The 18829-nt window shown below is 40.0% G+C and overlaps 1 long non-coding RNA gene across 1 annotated transcript; it reads left to right on the top strand.

Annotated features, from left to right (window-relative positions):
* Positions 1–534: 534 nt before the first annotated feature.
* LOC144653200 (uncharacterized) lies at positions 535–5233 on the top strand. Its single transcript, XR_013570698.1, has 3 exons — positions 535–886; positions 3608–3658; positions 4623–5233. It is a non-coding gene; the product is annotated as an uncharacterized LOC144653200 (long non-coding RNA).
* Positions 5234–18829: the final 13596 nt, after the last annotated feature.

Raw genomic sequence — 18829 nt, 5'->3', positions numbered from 1 at the left:
CCCACATGCAATATAAGCATCGTAATTTTAAATACAATGGTTGATAATTTTACAAAACAACAGTCATAGCGGAGCTCAAAAGGCGCCGAAGGCGCCTTGTGCGGAGCCCCATAGGCAGGCAAATGGTATCCTATCGAACCGAGAAATTTTGGTTGTCGCGTACGTCGACCGATAGTACGTACGCACGGATTAGGCCTGGGAACGAGCTAGGCTCCGGTGGCAACCCGCGTCTTTTGGCGGGAAAAATCATTACTAATAGACATGATTGGACGTCTTTGTTATGTCAAATTGACAGCTGTCAAAACAAGGTTTCCGCTGACCAGTATCACATGATCATATCGCGGGCTCAGATGTAGAACACATCGAGGTTGAATGTTTTTTTAAAGTTGACCGCTGATCAAGTGACATTTTACCATTGAATCGCGGGCACAAATACTTTTCTGTGTGGAATTACATGAGGCGGGAAGTGAAATTGGGGAGGTCCGCTGGTTGCTGTTCGCACGGCTAAATAAAATTTCATGATACGCTTATTTGAACTATCATTTGAACTTATGGCCATTCTGGTTTCTACCTAAACTTTCGTGAAACGGCAAGGTTTAATAACAGCAGAATTTTGAATATGGTTCAGAGTTAAAAGTCAGGAAGCAAACTCACAACATGCCGATTTACCAAGCGTACGAATGAGTTCACCGAGAGGGATCCGCGATTATAAAGCACACGACAGTTTATTACCGATAAATTATTTCTGGATGTATTCCTCGTTTATCCCGGGATAGCAGCCAAAGAAAATAGATTGTGAGCGATCGAAATGGACGTAAATCTTCCAAGCTACTTGTTGAGTTTAAAGCAAAGACGATCAAAGACAAAATCCCGTTACGAAAACAAGGTAAGGTAAGCTAAGCTTATTATTGATGTTCCTTTTTTAACAGATTAGAAAAGTTTTTGTTATTTAGATAACAAGCTTTCCATCTAATAGCACTCGTTCGTGTAACCTGTATGTCAGAACAAGGGCATACAACCTTATTGAAATTCGTTTTGTCTTAAACACGAGTTGTATTCAAAGCAGACAGCTTCTACTGCGATAAATTTGTTTATCCTGTAATTGAATCACCGAAGTAGGAGGAAGACAGCACGCAGCAAATTTCCGGTTACACTACAAGATCAAAATTTACAAGTGTATTTGCAAATTTGTAAGAATGTGTTCGAGTCAGACACAATAGGGGACATTGCTTAGCCTTAGCGAAATATAGTTTTCTCAATGACCTATACTATTTTTTACTCAGAACTTTGCTTAGTTTTCCTTATTTTAGTGAGTGAAAATGTTTTGTGAAAGTTTTGTATTTATACATGTAATCTGATAACAGCCGTTCTGGGAATAAATTGATAATTTTATTCATATTTTTCCAGGCATAGACAATCGATAAACCAATAATCGATAACAATCCATAGCAATCAATATCAATCTTTGTATTGTTTTACTTAATACTAACGCCATCTAATATCTTTAAGGTAATTCCCTAGAAATAGAACTGCTCATAGATTTCCAACTAAACTTTGCCAGTTGTTTGTTTACCTTAAGGGAAGTTAAATTTTGAATTAAAAAAGGGGGGTCACCGTATTCGTTTAGGAGCAGGAAGACCTTGTATTTACCATATAATTCCTTATATTTCCTTTATATTTTTTTGCGAATACTGCTGAAAGTGCATCTTTTCGGTGATAATGTATTATTCTGCCATAGAAATTGATCTGTTTTTTTTTTTATAGAAAGAATTTGATCGCTACTTTCGAACTAACAGAAAAAATGATCTAGGTCACCGAACTCGTTTACGAGAAAATGATGATTTCTCTCTCGCGCCAGCCAAGCCGCATAGAAAAAAGCCACCATTTTGTTTATCTGCGCGTGCTTATTACGCGTAAAATTCTGCGCAGTAAGCAAGGATGCGCAATGTAATACTAGGGAATCACCTTAAAATGAATATACATTTACACCTCCAGGGGCTCCTTGGTATAAGTGATTGTTATTGATTACTGTCGATTGCTACTACCAAAACAGGTAGAACGCGAATTCAAAAACATTCGTAACGGTTGTTTTTGGCGCCAAACGGCAACGATCTGTGTCACGTGGCTGTGCTTGTCAAATGAAAAAAGGTGAACGTACATGTTGTGGTTTAATTTTATCTTTGGTGTAAAATTTTTCAAACCAGTTTGATTTTTATTTCCCTTTGTTTCAGATTATGATAATGAATAGGAGACAATGAAAAATAAAAACCAAACTGGTTTGAAAAATTTTAAACCAAAAACAAAATTAAACCACAACATACACAGTCACATTCCTGAACGTTTCATTCAACATTTAATGAAGCTTTCGATGATGGTGTTCTCTGTAAACAGCAAAGGCAGGACATTTATATCAGGAAAACCAATCGATGACAGCCTAAGAGGCAGTATAATCGACATGATTATTGCTGATGGCGGCCCGAGGACCACATACTACCGAAACAGGTATAGCGCAAATTCCAAAACATTCGTAATGGTTGTTTTTGGCACAAACAACGAAGTCAGAACGCAAAGGAATGTAACCATGTGCGTTTACCTTTTTCATTCGACAAGCAAAGCCACGTGACGCAGATCGTTGCCGTTTGTCGCCGAAAACAACCGTTACGCATGTTTTTGAATTTGCGCTCTACCTGTTTCGGTAGTATCGATTTTCATCGATTTTCTCAATCAATAACAATCGATAATATTTTTTTCTGTGAGTTCTATTGTTATCGATTACCGATTATCAATTTGTGATTCATATCAATAGATGTCGATTGTATCGACAGATTTGAGATATCAATTTCTATCGATTGACTACGCCTGGATTCTTGTAAATTACAATAGAGAAAAAAGCACTAATATGTTATGTGTAAGATCATGAACTTTTTCATGTTATAACAACCAAATTGATCAGTTATAATATAGGATAAGGACTTGGAAAAAAATTCGAGTTTGCCCTGTGGTCAACAAGCAGCTCTCAAATTTTGTTGGCCTAGGACAGTGCATGTGACACTATGTATTAGCAAACTTGTGACTGTATAATTAACTTGTAGTCAGATGATCATGATATGCCTGGGCCTTTACCCATTATGCAAGCAGGCATGAAAAATTAATTGCTTCACAGGAAAATCTACTTGCCCCGGACAACCAGAGGGGAATTGTGGCTATTAGCATTGCTATCTTGATGGTTGTGACTGGTACAATTTTTTAATCCTTTCAAAGTTTTCCAGCCTAAAGCAGTGACTAATCAGATATTTTTGCCTGAATTATTTTTTCTACAAGAGTAGCAGGTTAGTTTTCGATCCTGAAATAAAAAAAAAAGTTTAAAATGTGCCTGTCTGCAATGAGGAAAATATCATTTAAAGCAAATTTAAAATACATTTACATTCAAATGTACATCAAGGTTTGCGAGGTTAATTGAGTGACTGGTATTTATGGAGGTTGTAAGAGGCAGTTTGAGTTTATCATTAATTTCATATAAGCAAATCTGTTTCATTTCTAAAACTTGCTATATTAGGATTTCCATACCTTTTATGGGTTTTTGATATTGTGTACATTTTGTTTTTAGTGAGGGAAAACAGGAATTCAAGGGGTGCAGTTAATGTCTGTGATGATGAAGGTAAGCATTACATTAGTGTCAGTTTATACCTTTGTTTCTCTAAATGCTCTATGACAGAGTTTAGTTTATGTGAATCTACATTAGAGCATGAAACTTGTTTTTTAAGTGTAAAATTTTGGGGTTTGAAAAATGATAAGTGTTTTAACTGCTTGGTAAGTTTATGTTTCCTTAAAATCATGGTTCCTATTTTGGAATTTAATATACACAATTTACATGTAACCGCACATGTAAATATACATACAAAATGTAATGTTTTCATTGTTCAAGAAAAGAGGGGATGGGGGGAGGGGTAGGAGGGCAAAAAAACCCAACAACATCTGCTACCTGACCCGGCAAATTACTGAAATACTTGTAATTATTTTGTGGGAGAAGTGCAAATTGACCTGTTCAAATTCCGCTTGTTAACAGCTAATCTTAATATCTACATGTAAGCTTAAGCCCTAATCTAACATAAATTGTCTTGTTGTGGTACTAGGCGAATAAAGAAATAGAATTTTAACTCAGCTGAAATTTCACAGTTGGGCTTGTTGATGAGCCAGCGTAGTGTTTTCTTAGCTACATCACTAAGAAAGGGGAGAATATGTAAGCTTTCGTGGAATTAATCACAGTGCTTTCAACAGCACCTGTCAGAGAGCAATATACATGTAAGAGTCTTAAGACACCTCATTTAATAGGGAAATCATGAATTTTAGCCAGTGATTGACCCCAAAACACCCACCAAAGCTTAGTTATATGCCAGGTCTTTTTGATAGCACTATTTATGCCTTCAGTAGGTCAAAGGATTTTTTTGTTTCTGAACATATCCCCCAACACAGTCCCTGGCCCAGGCAAAAATTGGAAAAATATATCTCTTTTTTATGCATCTGCAGAGTGTTCTGAACAATTTAAGCTAATTTAAAATTATAAACATTCATTTGATGCCAATGATCATCAACAAATCTTATGTCTTTTTTGCCTTTTTCAGGGTTAACACGGGTAGCAGAATTTCCACAGAGTTGCAGACACAGAAAGAGATAAATGAACAATCAGATTATTATATTTTATTCTTCATTGCATGTACAAATGTACTGTCTGTAGAATACAATTTATTTATAAGGACAGGTGTAATTTTAAAGTTGATGAAATAAAGCCAGATAAGGTACAATCATGTACATAAAAAAATCATCATGCTACCTAAACATTTAATTCCCAGTGCCCACACTGCAAAGAACAATAATTATGATAATGAGATACACATTTCATCAATCTCTTAATGCCTGGTAAAATGGTAAAATGGCATGGTAAAATTTTTGCCAAGCAATCTATACCTGAGTTTAGAACTACATGTAACAAACAGTATTTATGCCTCTCCAGAATTTTTGCTAAGTTTACATGTAATAAAGCTAAGTGCAAAGGGACTCGTAAAGGAAAAAGGTGTTATCGTTTTGGGGACCCTATTTGGCAGAATGACATCTGGAATGTCAATATTTTGCTTGCCACTACCTTTTACTGAGTTTGCTAGCAGGAAGCTGTTATTTTTGGTGTTAGGGACCAGTCATTATTTATGTAGAGGGGGGGTCAAGGCTATTTCAGAGTGGCAAGAGGGGGGGGGCTAAAATATTTTATAAAGATTTAGGGGGATCAGCAGTTTGAGTTGGGTAAAACAGTTAAATAGAAGAGTGCAAACACTATAAGTGAAACAGTGACGCTAAATTGTACAATTTTATGCTATGATTTCTATTGTTTTCTTTTGTTTAAACTCCACTATTATGTACAACTTTAGTGATTTGTATTTTACAGAAATACTGTTTGCACTCTAAACTCCATTGTTATCTCAAGTTTTAGTTAAATAAAGAATCCAGACCTATCTGCTTTAATATCTGGTTTGACTGCAATTATTTCTTTTTACAAAATGATTATCACTGCAATAGCCCAAGAAGTAATAACACATGATATAACAACAAGAAAGTAGTTCTTTTACACTTAAGGAAAATCATTGGAAAAGAATTATATTTTGCATGGTTACCGGTATTACATTTGTGTTCACCATGAGAGCATAATTTGTAAAAACTATCACTTCCAAAGTTAAGGAGTTAATAATTGAGGTATTTTTGCTATACACATAACTCATCCAAAATTTGCCCTATTGCTGAAAGAGTATCCAGAACAAGTGTGCAATTAAGATTGTATGTAACATGCATTTAATAATTACTTAAGGCATATAAAGGGAGATATGAGGTGAAGGGGGGGGGGTCATCACGTAAATATAATAAAGAAGCAGGGGTCACTTGCTACTTACATGGCCTGGAGGGGGGGGGCCTTACCGAAATTTTGATCTTTCCAACATATTTTTTCCCTCCCCCTCCCCCCTCTACATAAATAATGACCGGTCCCTTAGGCAATAATAAGACTGTCATTGTCACCATTCCATCGTATAGGGCCCCCATTTGGGGGAGGGGGGAAGCTACATGCAAAACGTTCCAGTTGTGTTATGTACAGCTGTAACATACCAGTTATGATGGGGGTATGGATATGTTCTAGAGCAACCCTTTCTTTGTTCTTGTTTAACTTTGAGAGTTGCGAGTGTATCTTTAGAACCAAGGTTATGCATAGACTACTAATGATATTTTTGATTGATCGATTTTTTAACTCTTATTTGGTGCTGTTGTTCATGGTGAAAAGGGATACGTATCGTATATAAAGAAAATAACATGAATAAAAAACAGTCTAAAAAATTATTAAGGGGAAATAACTGGGAGCTCCGCTTTTAGGCTTGCCTAAATCTATATATTATTACTTACTGATAAACGTTACAGACTATGAACTTTCCCCTGACGTTGGTTGAAGCAAAATTTCCAGTTGTAGCACAGGGTGCCCAGGCTCACGCTCTGACAACTCGGTCAAAATGGCGGCGTCAAAATTAAAAGGATTTGTATGAAACTTTAGAGGAAAAAATTTTATCGTACGAAAATATAATAAACCGCTAGTAAAGCTCACATTTCACATCATATGTTGTCTATGTGACGTTTCTTGACTGTTCTAAAGCATTTAAACCCTATTTAATCGATATTTTTAATTTTAGTTTACTCATACCTAAATATATGCAAGGGTGAACACTTCCGACTCCAGATAAACACCACTGTTCGACAAAAATGAGCCAAAACTTGCTTTTAATTTGGTCCACTCACTCCAAAACCTCGCATGGGAATAATTCGAAGACCATTCTTTTACTGCAGCAAATTTTTGATTCGCCTGCCTCTCTTCGCGATTTAAGAATACGGGAAAAATAACCATGGTCTACAAACTTTTAGCTTTCTCCAACACCTTGAACCAGAGAGAGTCGACGCATTTTTAATTAGCCTTGCCTTTCACGTGCGGCCTCGCGCTTTGATTGGGCGATAGTTGTCAGGGCGACGATACTTTTTTCCCGTAGGGGAGGGAGGCAAACGAGACCGTCAAGGGTGCTCTGCCCTTCTCAAGTACACTGGCCTGAGCTCCCACAGGGTGATTTTGTCTCACGTGCGAATCTTGACTTACTGGTGTAACGTGACCATGACGGAATTTTTATGACCGCACACAGATTTGAAGCACATGCACGCGACAAAGCAAAAATGCTGTCAAAACCTCAGTTGTCGCGAAAGATTTTGCGAAGAGCCTTCGGATGTAATAGCCAATGCTAGTAACATGTAAGTTGGTGTTCAGCTGGAAACAGACAAGAAACGTAGCAAGATTCAAAACGCACTTGTCGACTACATTCTAAATTCCCCTAAATTCATTCTCAACAATATGTGCGAGAACTTAAAAAAGTAATCGCATTTGCATTAAAATGAAAACACGTCACCAATACTGTATTCTATGTTCAATTTTTAAAATATTTCGCTGAAACTTTTACGATAATCATAGTAGTTTACGCTAACCTTTTGACTATTTATTACATTAGCGAAGACATGTACACTTTGAACGAACGCTCTGAGCTATTGCCCTTTGCTTTGTTACATTGTTGATGTTGCTGTAGTCAAGTGCGTCGAATTTAATTCGCAAGGGATTTGCAAAATTCACTCTCGGTACATGGTGTCAAGATTCGCACGTGAGACAAAATCACCCTGTGGGAGCTCAGGCCAGTGTACTTGAGAAGGGCAGAGCACCCTTGACGGTCTCGTTTGCCTCCCTCCCCTACGGGAAAAAAGTATCGTCGCCCTGGCAACTATCGCCCAATCAAAGCGCGAGGCCGCACGTGAAAGGCAAGGCTAATTAAAAATGCGTCGACTCTCTCTGGTTCAAGGTGTTGGAGAAAGCTAAAAGTTTGTAGACCATGGTTATTTTTCCCGTATTCTTAAATCGCGAAGAGAGGCAGGCGAATCAAAAATTTGCTGCAGTAAAAGAATGGTCTTCGAATTATTCCCATGCGAGGTTTTGGAGTGAGTGGACCAAATTAAAAGCAAGTTTTGGCTCATTTTTGTCGAACAGTGGTGTTTATCTGGAGTCGGAAGTGTTCACCCTTGCATATATTTAGGTATGAGTAAACTAAAATTAAAAATATCGATTAAATAGGGTTTAAATGCTTTAGAACAGTCAAGAAACGTCGCATAGACAACATATGATGTGAAATGTGAGCTTTACTAGCGGTTTATTATATTTTCGTGCGATAAAATTTTTTCCTCTAAAGTTTCATACAAATCCTTTTAATTTTGACGCCGCCATTTTGACCGAGTTGTCAGAGCGTGAGCCTGGGCACCCTGTGGTTGTAGCCTAATGAAACACACTCGTTCCCAGTCGCTCCCAAAGCGGTTTTGTTTAGAACGCATAGCATCAAGGGAAGGCCGGACGGCTCTTCGAGCAACCTCATGGTAATTCGATGAAGTGCCGTCCTTCACTATTTTTTTCAAATAAGCGTTCAATAATGTAACGGTCTCACTTCATTTGCCTTTGAATGTTTTTTTTTTTCACGTGAGTTGCGTCAACGGGTCACTGATGCTTAGCGCAAATTCTATTTTTTCACCACCAAAATTTAGTGTAACCTTTGAATATGTTTTTTTACTGACTGGGATGCGCTGAATTGCGTTTTCAATTATGTTTCTGTCGGCAAATAACATATATATACGTACCGGGCAGCGACAAGCGTTCTTTTTGAGCAGCCAATGAAATTTGAGACAAAGATCTATGCGCCTGAGAACACAGGCAACCCAAACTAACGATAAGAGCCACAGTACTCTAAAGGTCGGCACACACTAGGGGACTAATCGCAAGGACTTGCTGCAGGGACTTGCTTCGGGGACCAGTCCTCTAGTGTGTACTCATATTTTGCATCGAAATTCTAGTCGCAGGGACCACATTTTTGGTCCTGCGACTAGTCCCACGAATTAAGCTGGTTTTAGCCTGCGAGCAGGCTCTCACTCGCGCGATCGCGCCTTCGGCGCTCTCGAAGAAGGAGATTCACGTTGCCCCCGAATAGAGAGCCTGCTCGCAGGCTAAGCTGGTTTGATTTCTGGGACTAGTCGCAGGGACCAATATTCCCACCAATCGGTCGATTTTCTAATGTGTACACTAGAAAATAAGTCCCCGCGACTAGTCCCCTAGTGTGTGCCTAGCTTAAGACTCAATTTACAAGGATTTGTATGGAAATGACTGAAATGAAACAGTTTTGTTTTGCGATGTATAAATTCGAACGGTTTATGAAGAAATTGACTTACACTGTTGCCGTGTTCTTTCTTGTTCCAGCTCCTCGAGCCAATTTGAAGTGATTTGGATGAGTTATTGCTTTGCGAAAGTTTGAACACGTGTACTTTATTAAATATTCCCAAGGCTGGAAACTATTATCGACAGCATCTCACTCGAAGCGAAATATCTTTCGTGAAATTGGTCAAATCGCTACAGAATTTCCACTACCGTAATCTCCAGTAATTTCTTATTCCTATCTTTGTCCCTTTGGTTCTGAGTTCTCTAGTGAAGCGTAGAAAATTCTTCCAAAGTGCGATTTTTGCTTTTCTTGTTATGCGCAGCCCATTAAACCACACACAAAATGGCGTCAGGTCGACAAAATTGACCTCAGCGCTAACTCCAAACACAGGACGAAAACGCGCGTTTCCGTATTTCTGAAACATGACGGAAACATAGAACTCTATGTTTCCGTCACGTTTACGTGCTGCGGAAACGTGAAAATCCAAGTCTCTGTGATAATATCACGTTTCCGTCATGTTTCCGCAACGGAAATGCGAGTTTATGTTTCCGTCACATTTCCATTAGCGGATTGCCGCTGTTGTTTGTTTCCGTCACATTTACGCTAGCGGATTTCTGCTATTGTTTGTTTCCGTCAAATTTACGTTAGCGGATTTCTGCCGTTTGTTTCCGTCACATTTACGTTAGCGGATTTCTGCTGTTGTCTGTTTCCGTCAAATTTACGTTACGGATTTCTGCTGTTTGTTTTCGTTCTTTCTGAAGAAGATCTTCAATTTGTTTGCTACATAAAAAACCAACACGAGATGGCTCTATCAACCTTAACTTTTTGAGTAAATTAAAGCATATTTGTGAGACAAGTTTAGTAAAGAAATGAAATCTCACTCATACATGTTATCTCCGTAAAGGAAAGAACAGGGATTTCTCAGTGCGTTTTGTTGTGATGATTGATAAGCATATCCCATTAATACTATTTATCACAATACAGTGCAGCCTGCTAGAACATCACTCAAACATCAAATTGTAAACAATTTTTTTATTAATCCAGTTGCATCATTTGAGCTGGTTGGGTCATTTGATGCAGTTATTATTTGAGTCAATTGGGTTATTTGCACTGTTTGATCACTTTACCAATTTTCATTCGCTGGTTGGGTCATTTGAGAAGTGTCTCAGTTGTTTGCACTGGTTGGAGTGGTTGACCCAGGAGTCACTATTTATTTACGGTTGGGTCATTTGTGAGACTTTGGTCATTTGGGTTCGATGGGTTGTTTGTACCGTTTGATCACTTGAAGCAGTTGTGTCATGCGGGGGTCAATTCTTCTAGTTGTTTGTACCGTTTGATCACTTGAAGCAGTTGTGTCATTGGCCAATTTGTCATTTGAGCCGGTTGGGTGATTTGAGCTGGTTGGGTCATTTGAGCTGGTTGGGTCATTTCGACGGTTGTGTCATTTGAGCCGGTTGGGTCATTTAAACGGTTTGATCACTTGAGCCCATTGGTCAATTGATGCAGTTGGATCACTTGACCCAATATATCATTTAGTCGGTTGGGCTATTTGAGACAGTTTGGTCATTTGAGTCAGATGGGTTGTTTGAGCCAGTAGGGTTAAGTGACACAGTTGGGTCACTCGGGTGTCATTGAGCCGGTTGGGCCATTTGAGATGGTTTCTTTATTTGAGTCAGTGGGTTGTTTGCACTGGTTTGATCATTGGCCAGTAGGGCCAAGTGACGCGTTGGGTTACTCGACCCATTTGTCTTGGCCGGTTGGGCCATTTGAGACAGTTGGTCTTTCTGGGTTCGCCGGTTTGAACCTGAGCCAGTTGGGTCATCTGTAGGGTCATGCTCCTTTTGAGCTGGTTGGGTCATTGGTTGGTTGGTCATTTGGTGGTTGGTCATTTGGTCGTGGGTTGTTCCACGGTGAACGCAGTCATCATTAGTGGGTCGCATTGTCATTGAGCCAGTTGGGTCATTTGAGTTGGTTGGTCATTTGGTGGTGGTCATTGTCCGTGGGTTGTTTGCACCAGTTGATATTACTGGGTCATTGCAATGATCACTTTCCATATTTGTCGGTTGGGCTTGAGAGTGGTCATTAGTGTGGGTTGTGCAGTTTCCTATATCATTTGAGTCGGTGGGCTTGGAGGTCATTTGAGTCAGTGGGTTGTGCAGTGGCGGATCATTTGTCCCAATAGTATCATTTGAGTCGGTGGGCTATTTGAGCAGTTTGGTCATTGAGTCAGTGGGTTGTTGCACCGGTGATCTGGCAGTGTTCTTCCTAGTATCATTTGAGTCGGTTGGGCTATTTGAGACAGTTGGTCATTTGTCAGATGGGTTGTGCACGGTGGCCGTCTAGTATCATTTGTCGGTTGGGCTATTTGAGACAGTTGGTCATTTGGTCAGATGGGTTGTTTGCACCGGTTTGATTGCAATAGTATCACTTCCATAGTATCATTTGAGTCGGTTGGGCTATTGGAAGTTTGGTCATTTGAGTCGATCATTGTTTGCACCGGTTGATCATGGCCAGTAGGGTCGACGCAGTTGGGTTACTTGAGCCAATTGTGTCATTGAGCCGGTTGGGCCATTTGAGATGGTTTCTTTTGAGTCAGATGGGTTGTTTGCACTGGGTTGATCACTTGAGCCCAATGGGTCAATGTGCAGTTGGATCACTGACCCAATAGTATCATTTGAGTCGGTTGGGCCATTTGAGACAGTTTGGTCATTTAGTCCTGGCTGTTTGCACCAGTTGATCAATTGAGTCAGTAGGGCCATGACGCAGTTGGGTTACTTGAGCCATTTGTCATTGAGCCGGTTGGGCCATTTGATTCCAGGACGAATCCTGTCATTTGATCAATTTTGGTGGGCTTGGGGGCGGGGGGGGTCCTGCTTGTCAGGGGTTGTGCCCGTGTCGGGTCATTGTGCAGTGCTGTCGGGGGCCGGTCTTGCCCGTTGGGTTCGGGTCGGGGCGGTCGGGGCGGGTCTCTTTGTGGTGTTCTTTCTGGTTGCTGTTGGTCTTGTCGGGCTCTGGCTGTCCCGGGGCGGTGGGGTGTGTTCCGCGCGCCGGGGTGCGTGGGGTTTGGGTGGGGGTTTGGGGTTTTGATTTTTTTTGGGGGGTGCTGGTTGGGTCCTTGTTGTGCTTTGTTGGTGGGGTGTGGGTGGTTGGTTGGGGTTAACTTGAGGGGGTGCGTCGTGGGTGGGGGTGTTTGGTGTTTTGTCTTTTTGGGTTTTGGTTGTCTGGGTCTGGGGGGGGTTTTTCTTTTTGGGTTTTTTTTTTTCGTTGGCTTGTTTTCTTTTTCTGATATCTTTTTCCTCTTGCCTTTTCTTTTTTGTGCTCCTTTTTTCTCCTTCTGCTTCATTTTGTCTCTTTCCTGTTTCTCTCTTGTCTGTTCGTGCCTTTTTTCTGCTGTTTTGCTCCTTCTGCTTTGGTTTTCTTTTTTGCTGTGCGTTCTGGGTAGGTGTGCTTCTTCTTTCTGGCCTCTCTGCTGTCTTTGGTGGTTGTTAGGCTGTTGCTTGGTGGTGTCAGGGGGGGCGGGGGGTGTGGTGTTTTTTTTTTGTGTTGTGTGTATTTGGCTTTTTGTTTTTTTTTTGTGTCTCGCTTGTTGTGTTTTGTCTTTTTTTCCTCTCTCTTTTTTTTTTCGTTTTTTTTCTCTTTCTTTGGTGTCTCCGTGGTTTGGGCTTTGTTTTTCGTCTTTTTTGTCGGTGGCGTTGGTTCCTCGGGGCGCCCGGGGCGTTTTTTGCGCGGTTCGCTTTTCTTGTTCTGGCCGTTTCGGCGTTGACGTTTTCCGTGAGAGGTCTTTTTTTTGTTTTTTTTTTTTTTGTTTTTTTTGAAGGGGGGACTGTTAGATGGGTTTCGTTTTTTTTGGGTCTTGTTTTGTTTTTCGGTGTGGTGAGTGGTTGTATTTTTCCTGGGTGGGTCTTCTTAGGTAGAACATATTTTTTGGTTGTGTTTTTATTTTTTGTCTCCCCACCCTCCCGCACTACCCCCCCCCCCCCGGACTGTGGTGTTTCACTCCAGGTAATATAGGCGTAGACTTCTTTTGCTCGTCAGGTATCTTTAGGTAGTGGTGTAGGGTTGTGTCTTTTTTCCACTTTTCCACTGATTTACACTTATCGAGTACAGTCTTCGGTGTTCGTGGTTTGTGAGTTGCTAGAGCTGATGGCAATGACACATCGTTGTCTGCATCTTGTTCGCCTCTTTTGACGACTCGACTCGCCATGCATTTCTTTTCTCTTCATCCTGTGCTCGTTTAATGCGTTGATTTAAAATTATACTTAAATAAAAGATCAAAATCTCCTCGAAAAGCACGATTGATCACTAAAATCACACGAAAATTTATCCACATGAAAAGGATCGAAAGGTGACAAGTGCGCAGATGCAGTTGCGCATGGTGATGCGGGCTCAAGTTCGGTCAGCAAAGACTCGCGCGCGTCACTTGTGAGGCGGGAAATTTGTAATTAGCAAAGCGAAGATTCAACAACGAAAGCGGTGTCACCCTTTACATCTTTCTTTTCGACTGTTTGCTGCTATTCGCGGGGGGGCTTCGGACCCAGCTGCTCCAGTGGCTACTCCACTTTGAGTACTGGCCGGTGCGGTAAATGTGGTGTATTTAGAAAGGGCGACTATTCCAGAGATCAAAACAGCGATAGTGAGTGCTCGGTGAGTAGATTATTTTACTATTATACTTCTAAACTGAATACTACCAATATCGAGACGCTCGAATGGCGGTTTTAATAATGAGTCTTTGGGTGATGTGTGACATTCCCCATGTAAAAATGAACGTTGTCATGAGGTTTAGCTTAACTTTTCGCTCCGTTTTTCCTATGTCTTCTCTACGAATGTGTGCTATTGCTTTTTGTTTGCTACAGTATGATTAAATCCAGAGTACTTATGAGGCTATCATTCATTCACATACACTTGAATTCATTTGGAGTCTTTGTGCATTCTTGTTCTCACTTCTTGTTTAGCAAAGGAAAGGTTTGAGAGAAGAAACTCGAACGGTTTTCATTTTTTGCCGGCATTCATTTCATTTACGAAAATAACACGAGCAGTCTTCGCTAGTTAAAGCGCGAGGTTCCGCGTATCGGTCGGATTCGGGGAGTTTATAGCAACCAACGGTGCTGAGCTGATAGTTTTTGAATCTCGCGCGATTTCTGTGATCTGGTGACAAAGGTGGCGTAGCTAACACCAACCTCAGAGTATCTCGACCTTCCTATTTTTTTCCCTCTGTGCCTCGTTGACCACGCAATAAATCGGACATAGAAGATACAGTCTCAATTCATTTTCATTTGTTGTGGTTTCGCACGTAGACTCGTTTTGAAACAGAGGCAAAGGGTAACTCGGAAATGGCCTATTGAAATAATGTTGGCTTACATTTCGTTGTCTTGCATTATTTTGATTTCTATGTGTTCCTAGAGTGGGTTTTTAAGCCGTTTAAGCGAGTTATGCTTTCGACGTAAGAAAAACTAAACCGTGAAAATCGCTAAAATGGCTTAAACTCACCCTAGGAACAAGTGAAGTCAAAATAATGCAGAGGGTAGCATTTTTATTTCAGTTCCTTTACAATTTAATCAGAGCAATTTTCGAAGCTTTCTCGTACAAGTTGTCTCAAACGGCTGAACCAGAGTTACGCAATCGGCCACTTATTGTCACTTGATCGTATACAACGCCTGGGCCGCCTGTGAAAGCACGAATCAATAAATAAACCACTTTCACTCATTGGACGACAAGCCTGAGGATTCTATCGGCTGAGAGTTGGCTCGGGACAAGCCAACTATCAAAAGTGGATAAATTCGAGAGTGAGCCTTGCAGCTAATTGTTTTAGCATAACACAGAAACGGATCTTTTTAACAAAACGGTCAGTATGAGTGGTTTATTTATCTTTTTTTGTGACTTCGGCCAGTCCTTCGGCACTTTTACTTATCGAGTAGGCGCTTGCCTGCCAAACAGGTCGCCTGTTTACCTAATAGACGGGCATTAGGTTATATATGCTAACAGCCGAGAGAAACGCGCGCAGGCTGATTTAAACACGACTTCTATGAACTTATTCCCACTAACCAGGTTATAAATCAATTTGTTTCGTTAATTCAAACTTAAAAAAATTGGATTATACTGTATGTTACTCTGTATTAGTTCATTCGGAGTGAACAATACAGTAATCACCCAAAATTACGTTCGCTCGGTGCTTCCAGTTTGAGTCGTGTATGTAATTGTGAGGTGTGCTTTAAAATTTATGGTGAGTTAGTTTGACACTGTTTTTTTTTTTCTGTTATTATAAAACTAAGATCCTCAGAAAGTGTGGCAGGAACTACAGGCAAGGGATAGAAAACAGCTTGATAAATTAAAAGGTGATATGATTGGTTCTTTTTAGTCTGATTTACGTCGTCTGGACGCGGTTTACCGGCGTTTTGAGGAAAATGACAAATGTGATATCGGCTATAATCGACTTTACATGACGTTCACTGTCTGAAGGGCTAAGCGCTGCATAATAACAGTTTTTCTATCTGCAAAATGCGTTTCGTTGACAATTTGTAGCCTGTGTACAGCCGTCCCGCTTCCCTCAAAAAAATCGGGGAGGGCACGTCGTTTCCTCCCCGATTTTTTTGAGGGGAGCGGGACGGCTGTACACGGGTAACAATTTGTTGAATAATAAAACAGATATCCTGCTCAATTATGCGGAATATCGTCTGGTTTTACCAACTCGGCCTACGGCCTCGTCGGCTAAGTATCAGGCGCGATTCGCAGAATAATTGTTTAATATCCAACTCGCGCTCATGGAATAATTGTTAAGTACACAACAGTTATCCTGCGATCTACTTACATGTATTGCGCGTCAGCCAAGTCATGTGGGGAAGAGGAGAGCGCTTACCGTAACTTTTAGTTTTTTTTTGTTACGAGTTGTGATGGGTTCGTTGTATTATTTGTGTGATTGAGATGAGATTAATACGGTGGCCCAGAAGGGACAAGTTCACAACGCTTCTTCTTGAAAATGCAGTGTTGTTCTGTAAAAATCTAACTGTTATTTTTAGAACTGAATTTGCGAACAACACTGCATTTTCAAGAAGAAGCGTTGTCCCTTCTGGGCCACCGTAGATTTAACTGCTTCAATTCAGCAGTTAACTATGCGTAATGGGTTTGTATAGTCTTTTATTCATTACCGATCATTACCTCTATCATAGGTTTAATAGTCCATCAAACCAGGCCATGGCAGAAAGTTGTCAAAGAAGTGCAGTCAGTGTATGGCAAGAAAAAATGGAAAAGGCTATCATAAGAGATAAATTTTCTCGTAAATGTTGTATGTACATTACCAATTTTTTTTGTCTTTTTGTTTACTCGTTTTAACAATATTATTCTCAGTTAAACAGTTTTAAAGGGCCTCAATAAATTTGGAATGATGTAGACTTAAATTTCGTTTTAAGTTTGTTTAATTGTTATCGCTCTAGATCTGTACATGTAGTACATGTATTTTGGGCTTAACTAGCTTGTAATTGGCGAAACGCCGTAAGTAGCCTCCCTTATTGATAAATATTCTGTTGCATTTTAGTTGCCGTTCAACAACACTGGAGATCCTTACGTGACGATGCAACCAGAAAAACAAATACAAGTTCGAGGAACAAACGAAAATTAAGCGGAAAATCGTTTAAAGAGAGTAAGTATAAGAAATACATTGTTGCTCCTTGATGAATAACTGGAGAGTTTCAGCTTTATCCTTTATTTCTCTCAAACGATTGGCATTAACTTTTGTAAGACTGGTTTTCACTGGCCATAAATAACGCATAAGAAGAGCAACTTCCGTTAAAAAAAAAAAAAAAATATTCTTCTTCTTGTGCTTTTCGTTCCCTTCGGGGCTTATTATTCCTGTGCATGTTGAGAAAGGATGATAAGAGAGTGTGTTCAATCTTTTATCGCTCTTGTACTTGTACTTACTCGGTGAGAATCAGCCTTTTAATAAAGTTCTAAAAACAATATTTTTAGTCAAAAGAAAGTTAAAGTTCTTTTTTTGATGTGTTTTCCCTTTCTATCTTCTAGAAACTATCCGGCGCCTCCAAATCTACAGAAAACACTTTCAAAATGAAAAACAAGGCGAAAAAATCCTATCTTCCCCGAATGCGATTGACTTTATGTCATCAAGGAAAGTGAAATCGTGATCAGATTCGACGAGTGGTCCAAAGCCAAGAAAAACAAGAAAACTGACGTGGGAACGCACCAAGCTCAGGAACATTAAATCAAAACTAGACGAGGCTCATTTAAATGGCCTTAGCGAGAAACAACGTCGCACAAGTGCCCGTGTAACCAGAACCGAGACGGCATCTGTACGGCCCTGTCCGACCAATGCCCCTAGTTGGGCAGTACGCACTATTGATAGCCACTGGACTGAGTGTATTGACTGTGTGATAACCACTATACAAATTTTTTAGCTTCATCGAACAGTGTGGAACCTTGAAACGTTCATATAATACATTTTAATAAAACATATGTTTTTTCTTGGGTAGTTGTCCTCCAGTTGAGTTTTTTGTGGTAGACTTTTTCAAGATAAAGCTACTTTTTCAAAAAAATTTAAAAAAAAAATTAAAACTATCCGTCCGCAACTGCTATCACAACGCGTCCAGTATTGGGCCTGATATAAAAAAAATGAGACCTACTCACTTGGCCTGTACGTCATATACGCCGTCGAACTTTAGTCTCAGGAAATAAAAATATTTAACGTTATCGCGTGTCCGCAACTTTATCTAAAATAGAAAATATTTCCGGAACGTTATCGCGTGATCCGCAACTTTATCTTGTCGAGGAATAAAAAAACGTATCGCGTGTCCGCAAATTATCTGTTTCGACGGAAAATGAGAAAATTTCCGAACGTTATCGCGTGTTCCGCTTGGTTAGTCGACGGAAAATGAAAAAAAAAATTTCCGGAACGTTATCGCGTTATCCGCAAAGGTAACATGAGGTTCCGCTTGCGGAAACCGTTGTTTCCTTCAGCTGAAACATGACGGAAACATGTAAAAAAGTGGTCCGGCCGCTGTGTCCGCAGCAACGGAAACACGAGTAAACGCCACAAAACCGCAGACGGAAACACGAGTTGTCCGTCATGTTTCCGCAACGGCGACACATGTTTCAGCAACGTTTTTCCGTTTACGGATTCTTGGTATTTCGTCCTGTGAAAATACGCTGCGAGACCCGGACAGGTTTTTTTTTATATAATTTATGCTCTTTATTTGACAAAAGCGTCTAACAAATTACTGATTACTACACTAATTACACTTTTGAAAAAACACATTAAGCAATTACAATATGCATCAATTCATAGAAAAGAAACAGACAGACCGGAGTATCTAAGCTTAACTAGTTAAATCAAAGGTCTCTATGAGACTACGACTATTTTGCTATGGTCTATCTGTTGGCTGTCAATTGTGGTATGGAGTAGTGTTTTGCTAAAGGGTGAAAGACGCTTTTCATGTTGTTTAGAAGTCTTGAAAATAACTTAGCTTACCTGAATACTTTACACTTCCACATCACATTCTAAATTAAAACTG

The sequence above is a fragment of the Oculina patagonica genome, chromosome 5 (genome assembly GCF_052425735.1).
Source record: "Oculina patagonica isolate OP01 chromosome 5, crgOcupat, whole genome shotgun sequence".
Taxonomy (NCBI): Eukaryota; Metazoa; Cnidaria; class Anthozoa; order Scleractinia; family Oculinidae; genus Oculina; species Oculina patagonica.
Note: the sequence above shows the minus strand (reverse complement) of the source record. Positions and strands in the feature narration are given on the sequence as shown.